Genomic DNA, 11,399 nt, shown 5'->3' with positions numbered 1-11,399 from the left:
TTCTGCCTGGCTCCGTGAACTCGTGCTGCAAGACCTCATGCCCCTTCCTGCCTATGCCGTTAGTACAAATACGTACAACGACCTCTGCCTGTTTGCCCTTCCACTTCAGGATGCCCGCTACCCGTTCTGAGACATCCTGGACCCTGACACCAGTAAGGCAACATACCATCCTGGAGTCTCTTTCACGTCCACAGAAGTGCCTATCAGTGCCCCTGATTATAAAGTCCCCTATGACTATTGCTCTTCTGCACTTTGACCCTCCCTGCTGAACATCAGAGCCAACCGTGGTGCCACTGCTCTGGCTGCTGCTGTTTTCACCTGATAGGCTATTCCCCCCAACAGTATCCAAAGTGGTATACCTGTTCAAGAGGTGAACAACCACAAGGGATTCCTGCACTGACTGCCTGCCCCTTCTGGTGGTCACACATCAATCTGCCTGAACCTTTAGTGTGACCACATTCTATAACCCCTATCTATGATGCTTTCCACCACCTGCATGCTCCTAAGTGCATCCAATTGCTGTTCCAACCAAACCACGCGGTCTGTGAGGAGCTGCCATTGGTTACACTTGCTGCAGATATAGTCGAGTGGAACGCTGGAAGTGTCACAGATCTGCCACACCTCACAGTTGGAGCACTGCACCCCACTGAGTGACATTTAAGCACTAATTAATTAATTTAAAATAAACACTTGACTTATTGTTAGATTGAGTTACAGTTAACTATATGGCCCTGACGCTGGATGATTTTTACTGTAAAATTAAATGCTAAATACCGATTACTGCCCTCAGGTTTAGTTACTCCACTATCTAGTTAATCAATTAGATTTATTTTGCAATATATATATTTTTTAATTTAACAGATTCCCAACCAGCCAATCAGGTCACAGCTTTACTGTGATGTCACTTCAGTTTCCCCCCCACACTATTTGAAAAGGTAATAAAAATTAAAATCACTTACCTTCCCAGGATGCTCTCTGGTTCTCTCCCTGCAGATTAACAGTTACAGGCCAGAAGAAAGAGAACGGGGAAAGAGTCGGGGAAAAGCATCTTCTGCCACTCTGCACCAATTACCTCACTGCACCAAATTACCAAGTTCCTATTCACACTCTGGATGTGTCTCGCTCACTCAGGATGTGTCTCCTTCACCTGCGCAAAGCTTACTGAGTGTCTTTTATACAGACCTCAGCTAACTTAACTTCAAACAGAAGAATACAATGTACACCCTTGTGCCACTGAACAGGCCTCAGATGACTGACAGACAATTGCCTCTCAGCAATTAGGGTGGGGGCAGTTTCAGCCAATCAGACACTAAGCTACACACTGCACTTTTAACTGAAAAACAGCAAAATTAGGCTTATCACTTACCTTTCCTGATTACCTCACTGCACCAAATTACCAAGTTCCAAATTCCCACTCTGGATGTGTCTCACTCACTCAGGATGTGTCTCCTACACCTGCGCAAAGCTTGAACCAAGGTGTTATATTTGCTATTTTCCAATCTGCTGGGACTCTTCCAGTATCTATGGAGTTTTGAAAGATTATAACCTCCATTTTCTCTGCAGGCACTTCTTTTAAGACCATAGGATGCAGACCATCTGGTCCAGGGGACTCGTCAGCCTTTAGGTTGAATAGATTTCCCAGTTCCCGAGTGATGGTAATTGTTGTAAGTTCCCCTTTCCTTTTCGCCTCATGAGTTTCAAGTATCTTTGGGAAGTTTTCTAAATCTTCTCCAGATAGACACAAAATTCCTGTTCAACACCACTGCCTATTCCTTGTTTTCCATGGCCAATTTCCCAGACTCTCTCTCTATAGAGGATCAACGTTGCCTTTAGTTGCTCTTTTCCTATTTGAATACTTGCGTAAACTCTTACTATCTATTTTTAATGTTTCCAACTAGCTTTCCTTCATACTCTGATTTCTCCTCCTTTCTACTTTTTTAGCCATTCTTTAAATTGGTCCAATCTCCTGACCTCCTAATTTTTGCAGAATTATACAGTCTCTCCTTCAATTTGATACAATCCTAAATTTTCTTATTTAGCCAGTGATAATGTATCCTCTCAAAGAGTATTTTTTTTAACCGGGCTGTATCATTACTGAGAATTATTAAATATCTCCTTAAAGGTCTGCCACTGCCTATCTACCCCTTTACATTTTAACATAGTTTCCCAGTTTACTTTAGCCAATTCTACTTCAAACCCTTATCTAGGATTAAAACACCAGTTTTAGACACGCACGTCTCACTTTCAAAATGAATGCGAAATTCTATCATGTTATGATCACTATCACCTAGACACTCCTTTACCCTTTCTCTCCCACATTTGCTGCTGATAAGCTCACCGGCCAGGCTGGATGGGGGAGGCAGATGCTGCTGGACTGGTGGGGGCCGCTGCTGAGATGGGTTGGGGAAACGCTGTCAGGACTGGCTGGGCGAGAGATGTTAGACGTTTATCTGCTGTTGTATAAAGAGTCAAATGTACTGCTCCTTTTACAAACACCTTTATTTCACTTTCACAGACTCTGCGCAAAATTCTATCTTCACATCACCTGACACAAAGGCCACCTGAAGCCCCTTTACATATCAGTGTCAATTATTGGATACTTAACATAAATGAGACAACTAATTGGAATGTCTCTTAACCCATTACTTAACAGTCTCCCCTTCCTTGGAGAAAAAGAATTATTAGGTGAAAACAAAATTACAAGAAACTCAAAAACACACACGTCATTTCCACCCTTCTTTTTTTCTTTTTTTTTGGAATAAAAAAAACAGTCACAGAACCAGGCGCCCTTCACTAACAACATCCAAAAGTTTCTGTGAACTAGCCCCCCCTTTTGTAAAACAATTGATAGCTACTGTCGACCCATTTAATTTTTGCTATCTCCCCTCTGTCCAACATCTGCTTCAAACTTGCAATGTCTATCCTTAACCTTTTTTCATTGATACTTTTGCACATTTTCCCACAGGGATTTATTATCAATGTGACAGTCAATATTATATTACCCAAATTCCCTAATCCCAAAATGTCTGTCAATATGAGATATATAAAAGGCCATATCCACTGCCCCTTTAAGGCTCAGCAGCCAAAGTGCTTTTGACCACTCTCCTTATTTTCTTTGTTTCCCATACAAGAGGGCAACATTTACCATTGTTCCCCAAAAGGAAAATTATAAAACCCCCTGCGCTTGAAACCCCAATACATAAATTTGCATAGGACGCATCACTATAAACTATGAGTTTCAAATGCCTAGGATCACCTAAAACAGGGAACTTCAAAACACATTCCTGCATTTTTAGTTTGACCAACGCTTTATTTGCTCTTATTATGTCTTCCACTTTGGGATCATTCATTTTTGTACTCGACTCTAAGACATCAAAACTCACGCCCGGTCTAGTCTGTCTACCTAACCAATTCAGTTGCCCAATTAAACTTCGCAGTTGCTCTTTTTCCATTTTTGAAACCATTTAATCTTTTTGTGAAACCTGGCCACAACTAATTGCTATTGGGCTGATGCTTTCCTAATAAGATTGCTGATGTAAAGTTGCCCCTAACTTAGTCTGTCCGATTTCCAGTCCAATATATTTAAATGCACCGGAAGCCTGACTTCCAACCCGGAGATGGACTTCCAACCAGAGATTACAATAGCTTTGAAATCACTCGTCCCACCCCTCAAAAAATCATCGCCATGCATCATAAAGATGCCAGAAAGATTTCCTTTATAGTGCCAGTAAAACATTGCCGGATCTGCTTTCAACTGGCTACAGCCTAACTTTAGCAAAACTGACCTGACCGAAAAATACCAGACTCTGGACGCACCATTTAATCCATGTATACACATTTGCTCAACTTCCAGAGTACCCCTTCTATGTTACTGCCTTTTTAGGAGGACGGAAAAAATGTCTCTCTGGAGCTGATGCCCCTGCAAAAAGACAGCTTTTATATCTATAGATTTGCATTCCCATGCCTTTGTGGCTAATAGAGCCAAGAAGATCTTTAAAATAACCTTTCCTGCCGTAGGTGAATCTACCCTTAAATCCTGATCTTCTAAGTTTTCTTCAAATCCCCTTGCCACAAGCCTGGCCTTTGCCTTATAAGTTCCATCAGGAAGAACCTTTTCCATGCAAATCCATCTGTGGGATAGAGCTCTTTGTCTCCTATCCGGTACTTCCATGTATACCCCAAATTCACTCCAACTGTTCAGTTCTTGCTGTTTGGGTTCTTTGATAACTTTTTCATCTAATTTATTGGAAGCCACCAAAATCTCACGTGCATATGGGCTTCTACTCCTAATAGTATTCGTAGTCTTACTCATGTTACGAGACCTTGATTAACTACACCCCTCACCCGCCTGGTACTGCTCTGCTTGATCTTTCCCTTCTGCTGTGGGATGTCCTTTCTCGACCTTTTCCTGCGAACCTGTTCACTATCCGATGTACTATCTGAACTGGCACTGCATAATTTTATTGCGCCCTCCATTATTGAACTTCATGTTCCCAATCCATTTTCTTGACTCCTTCCCCTGAATCATGCACATTCAACCAATGTTTATACTTTCCAGTGGCCTTCCCTGCTCTACTAATAACAGTTGCATCTTTCCATTGACTAGACCCTTCAGGCAGGTATGTCACTTTTGTACCAACTTTTGGCAGTTGTCTTTTCGGAAAAATGGCCTGTTCTAAGTCATCAGAAGTGTTGTGTTCCTCTACAGAAACTCTGTCTATATCAGTTAACTGGTCCGCATTGTGTTGTAATACGTGCGTACCAGATGACCCTGGTTCCTTGTCATGTCTGTCTGCTCTGTCTAAATTTGAAAATTTGCAATCTGTACCCATTATCCTTGATGAACGTACCCTAACAGTTTGATTGCCATGTTGCAAAATAATTGTTTTGCCATCTATGCCTAGGATCTTCCCTGGGACTTTCCATTCATTAAAATTGTATCTCTTATGTCTCCTTGCTGAAAAGCGGCATCTGACGGCCGTACATTATGTCTTAAAGCTCTGTGAATCCTTTCAGACTTCTGCTTCCAAAAAAGCTTTTCTACTGCTATGTAATGCATTTAAATGCTCAGCAAAGGCAGAGCTAATTGTTGTCCCTTCCCAAGCTGGAGGCTGGTCATCCAAAATGGACGGAATTTTAGGATTTCTACCAAACACGAATTGATAGGGACTATTTTCATTATATGATGATAAGAAAATAGCAGTCAAACATGGCTTTTATAAGTAGGAGTGTAGAGATGATGCTAATCATGTACCAATCATTGGTCATTGAACAGAAAGAATCTTGGATGCATATAATCCAAAAAGTTACTCTGTAAACACAAACTCAAATACTTCTATTTTACAGTAATTCTCTCCATATTGGCAGCAGTATGAACAATCCACAAGATACGCTTCAGCACCTTCCACACCCGTGACCTCTACTGATGTTTACTGATGTTTCCATTTGACCCACAGAAGTTGCTTTTTGCCATTTCCTCCTTCCTCACAATGGCTGTCTTGACTTTCCTTCTGCCTCGGACATTTAAACGCTGCAACATCATCCAGAGAGTGCAACATTGTGGATTCTCCCCCACCCCCAGTCAGAGACTAACATCATCATCATAGAAACATAGAAAATAGGTGCAGGGGATGACCATTTGCCCTGCCAATCATTATGATCATGGATGATCATCCAACTCGTTAACCTGTTCTCTCTCCGCCGCCCCCCCCCCCCCCCATATCCTTTGATCCCTTTCATCCCAAGAGCTCTATCTAACTCCATGTGGAAATATTCTCAGACCAGACCCCAACAATGGCTAGGATACTGGACCGAAATCCCCAATATTTTAGTTTATTTTAAGGCTGTGCAGAAAGAATTATTCACTCCAGGAGTGATTACATGAAAATATAGGGCTTCAGTATTTCTCAAACAAAACTTTATTATAAATGCAATATTAAACTTTTAACTTCACACCTGAAAAGAATGGCTTACGATTACCTCTTTACAAAACAATACAATTTCCCTTTAAACAACAAGAAAAGAAACATACAGCTCTTAATTCATCTAAAAATTAGCAGGGCATAGACTAATACTTGCTTTATAAAACAGACTTGGCTTTGGTGGGAACCTCTTCAGACTCTGGCTGAATATCTATAGTGAACTTCTTGCACTCATACATTTCAAACCCACATACCACCACTGGGGTCGCCCAAGCTGAGTTTCTAATGGGCTAGCATCTCAGTACCGAGCTTGACCTATTTTTTGCAAATTTATCACAGAGGGCGGAGGCTAAGAAATACCACAATACAGCCAAGAAGGGCAGGTCATTTTAAACAGAAGATTTAGTGTATGTATTGTAAGAGTCCTTCCTGTTTGTTTCCTGTTTATTCCCTCATTTCCCCTTTCTTTTATTTTGCTGTTGCAATTTTGAACAATGAATGAATAAAGGACATGCCATTTTAAGACAAACATTCTGTCAGAAGCCTGTACCTTTAATTGAAACAGAAACATCTGGAAGGCTGTGTGGGTGTAAACTGATGGTTGCCAAGTGGCCAGTGTCAGTGATGACTCGGTTTGATTGATTTAGCTGATGGTTAATGAATAGGTCCAAAAGGTTGTACTGCCCAGTAACAGGTGGTGATTGGATTTGATCCCATCAGAATGTTTTCCGTGTCACAAGGATTTCAGGTCGGTTTCAGTTTGACTCCTGGCGGTTTCGAGAGAAGACCCACTCTCTCTTCTCCATTTCTCTCCAGAAAGGATGTGTGTCTGAATTGGCAGAAATCCTGGATGAATCTATTTACAGGAGGGCCATTGCAGGCTGTGCAAGCAAAGTTCAGAATCTTCTAACTTTCCCAGAGTGCTGGTGTGAATCGACTATCTTTCGGCCGAAGGCTTGCTGCCTGTAAGTATTGCATTTAATGAAACAGAGCCTGAAGGCAGACCATGACCGGAAAGCAAAGGTTGATGAACCAGGGACTCTGCCTCTTCAGGAAAGGTGTGGGTATGGTGTTTTTCAAAAACTGCAGGGAAACCAGTGCGGGCAGCAAAACAAAGATTGCGATCTACAAGTTTATTGTGAGGAAAGCATATTGGGAACGATTATCTGAAGCAAAGACTTCTCTTTCACTTACGTTCTTCCCACCTATTCCACCCCTCCATGTGTGTCTGTCTGGTGGGGGTGTAGAGGGTGGGGAGGCAAGTTAAAGTAGGAGTTAGGTACCTATTAATATTTAACCAACTGTATCTGCTGTGTACCTCATCATTATTCTTGTCATAAATAAACAGTAATTGCGTTTCAGCTTACCAACCCGGTGACTGTAATTATTGGGCAATCAAAGGCCAAAGACTTCAGGTATTTTATAAGAACTATTGGTTAGTTCACTTGTTTTGCGACTCCAGGATGAGTGGGGCTGGAATTGACCGCACACTTGCCCAGGTTGTCGTGACAACGTGGAACTTTGGTGGAGGACCAAAATGGTTACTTGGGAGAGTTGGCACCAGGACTGGGCCTGACCTATGTCATAGACCTACAGGGCCGTGAAGCTAGAAAACATGTCGATCATTTGAGAAAGAAAGAAACTGTTGTCCCCACAAATGGGCAGGTAACCCCAATTCCAACTAGCAGTGTACCACTGGCCGAGTCAGTAGTGTTAGAACTAGTCATTGGGGGCCACAGAAGTAGTTGAAGAGCTGGTCAGTACTGCCCCTATGTTGAAGTGTACTGATTTGCCTGTTCTTGCTGTAGACCCGGGATCCTCCAATCTGGAAAAGTGGCCAAGTTGCGACGTTCAGCAAGGCTTAGGAAGTCACTTGACAGACTTACTTTGTAAACTCGGTTTTTAGCTATCCTTATTGTAACTCTCTCTTTAGACAACTGTAAATAAGAATTTTTTTGTTGTATTTCAATGATCTGTAAGGGAACTCAATGGGGGAGGAATGTGGTTGCGTAGCCCCTTTAAGGGGTGATACTTTGTGGGTCACATGACAGGCCCTGAGCCCGTGGGGATGGAGGATGCGGACGTTAGCCTGTCAGGTGTTTAGGTGCAGATCTGGCTGTTGGGGTTTGGCCAGCCTGGGAGTCGTGGGAACAAGACATGTATAGCAGTTGTCCTGCTTTGTGAAATAGATCTTCTTGGTTAAATAAGTCACTCTTGTGATTAAAATCTGCCTCCTTGCTTACCTCGCAATGGAACAATACTGATTTCCTCAGCTCCTCCCTCTCACTAAACCCTGTGTACACCACCATATATGCCACGTTATTTGTGTCCTCCTTTGTGAAGACAGAACCAAAATATGTATTTTGTTTATCACCAATCTAGACCAGACTCCAACAGTGACTAGGATACTGGACCAAACCCCAATATTTTAGTTTATTTTTATCAGACTGGGCGGAAAGGATTAACGCCAGGAATGATTACATGAAGAAAATTGGTATTTTACAACAAAATTTTATTGAATACAATATTAAACTCTTTAACTTTACACCCAAAAAGAACAGCGTACAATTACCCCTTAAACACTACTGCTCAATTACCCATTAAACAACAAGAAGAGAAACATGCAGCTCTCAATCCTTCTTAAAATCAGAATGGCATAGAGTAACACTTGCTTCACAGAACAGATTTGGACTCCTGTTAGAACCCCTGCAGACTCTGGCTGAATGTCTTCAAAGCAAACTGGTTCACCTGGCATGCTTCAGCTTCTTCCCTGTCCTCAGACAAGACTGCTCTGCTTTAAATATTATTCTTCTTCTTATAACTCTCCTGCTGTGAGAGAAAACTGCCTTTACTTATGGTCAAAACAAGGATTGCCAGATCAGACTTCAACTTCTCTCCAAAGCTTTCTCAAAATATCTCCCAATCCCTTAGCTCCACCCAGTAATGACATCATCTCCTCAAATAGAAAAACAAATTAACTCTCTCCAGGCTGACAGCACTCCCCAGGGACTTCCCCCAGTCAAATCACAGTGCTTTAGACATGACAGAAAATACATTTAGCTGATCAATTTCATGTTCTAGCTCTTAAAAGCTCCCTGGACCTGCAAAAGAGGTTTATTTTTTAAAAATAAAAGCAAATTACTTTTGAACTGACAGCTTTGACAAAGAGTCATCCATACTCCAAACATCAGCTCCCTTCTCTCTCCACATATGCTGTCAGACCTGCTGAGATTGTCCAGTATATTCTGTTTTTGTTTTTTTTAAACATGACCACTGCAGTTAAACACACTCTAACCCCAGGCTTTTGAGCCTTAAATTGCCCCAATATTTAGAATCCAATACCCCTAAAATCCTCTATTCATCACAAGTCGGTCAGCCATTTCTTTGTTCCACATTATAAATTCCCCTGTTTGGGAGTGTAAGGAACCTACAATTGTCTTCTCCAGCCTTTTCTCTTCCCATACCTATAGAAGCTTTTACAGTCAGTTTTTATGTTCCCCACAAGCTTACACTCGTACTCTATTTTCCCCTTCTTAATTAATCCTTTTGTCCTCCTTTTCTGAATTCTAAACTGCTCCCAATACTCAGGTCTGCTGTTTTGTCTGGCCAATTTGTAAGCCTCTTCATTGAATCTAATACTATCTCTAATTGCCATTGTAAGCCATAATTTGGCCAGCTTTCCCAGTTTATTTTTGCACCAGACAGGAATGAACAATTGTTGCAGTTCATCCAATGCCTCTTTGAATGCTTGACATTGCCTATCCACCGTCATCACTTTAAGCAACATTCCCCAACCCTTTGGATGCCAACTTGTGTCTTATACCATTGTAGTTTCCTTCATTAAGATTAAGGTCCCTAGTCTCAGAATCAATTACACCACTCTCCATGTCGATGAATAATTCTAACATCTTATGGTCGCTCATCCCTAAGGAGCCTTGCGCAACGAGACTGCCAATTATTTATTTCTCATTGCACAGTATCCAGTCTCTGATTTCTTGTTTAATGCCATTCCCAATACCACCACTACAGTTTTGGGGGGTCTAAATACAACCCCCAGTAAGATTTATTTGTCTATTGGTGTTTCTCAACTCTACCCATATAGATTTCACACTGTCGGAGCTAATATCCTTCCTCACGATTGCATTAATTTCCTCTTTCACGGGCAATGCAATCCCACCCCCTTTTCCGTTTTGTCTGTTCTTCCTAAATAATGAATATCCCAGGATGTTCTGTTCCCATCCTTGGTCACCCTGCAGCCATGAGTCCGCAATCCTGACTCTAGCATACCCGTTTACATCTATTTGCGTGATTTATTCTTCCACTTTATTGCGAATGCTCCACGCATTAAGGCACAAAGCCTTAAGGCTTGTCTTTTTAACATTCCTGCCCTGTCCCCATTATTTTTCACTGTGGCCTGTTTGATTCTGGTCCTTGATTTCTCTATCATTTTTTTCCTTCCCCTTTCTGTCTTTTGTTCTTGTCTGTGTTTCCTCCTTCTCTGACTCCTTCCATAGATTCCCATCCCCTTACCATTTTAGTTTAAACTCTCTCCAATCACTCTAGCAAGTCCCCCCCCCCCCCCCCCCCCCCCCCCCCCTTTAAGGTATCAGTCCCTGTCCTGGCCAGTTGTAATTCATCCAGTTTGTACTGATTCCACCTCCCCCAGATCCGATCCCAATGTTGAAGGAGTCACAAACCCTTCTACTCTCACCATCCCTTCAGCCATGTATTCACCTGATAGACCCTATTTCTGCTCTGACTAGCATGCGGCACTGGTAATAATCCTGAGATCACTACTTTTGAGGTCCAACTTTTCAACTTACTTCCTTTGTCCCCATATTCTGCTTTTAGGACCTCATCTCTTTTGTTAACCAATGTTGTTGGTATCATTGTGTACCACGACAACTGGCTGTTCACCCTCCCCCTGTAGAATGTACTCTAACCACTCCGAGACATCCTTGACCTGAATGATGGTAACATACTATCCTGGAGTCATTTACAGCCACAGAAACGCCTATCTATTCCCCTGACAATTAAATTCCCAATGCAGGAGATTCCTGCACTGCCTTCCTGCACATATGGCTCTACCTGGTGGCCACCCGATCCCTTCCTGCCTGACCGTGGTGTGACTACCTCTCTATACATGCTATCCATGATACTCACCACCTCGTGGATGCTCCACAGTGTCCCCAGCCACCGCTCTAGCTCAAAAGCCTGGGCTTCCAGGAGCTGCTCCGGGTGACACTTCCTGCACACATGCTAATCCTGGACACTAGAAATGTTCCTGGCTTCCCACAAGGCGCAGGAAGAGCACACCAATGCATTGAGCTCTCCTGCCCTGACTTACCTCTTTAAATTAAACCTTTTGGAAGACACTCAATATCAAATAATAACAATTACTCTAGGGCTCTTCTTCCCTATTCCTCGTTACTACAGAATATAACCCTTACAAATTATAAACCACAAAATAAAGACCTT

The sequence above is a fragment of the Scyliorhinus canicula genome, chromosome 15, assembly GCF_902713615.1.
Source record: "Scyliorhinus canicula chromosome 15, sScyCan1.1, whole genome shotgun sequence".
Lineage (NCBI taxonomy): Eukaryota > Metazoa > Chordata > Chondrichthyes > Carcharhiniformes > Scyliorhinidae > Scyliorhinus > Scyliorhinus canicula.
Note: the sequence above shows the minus strand (reverse complement) of the source record.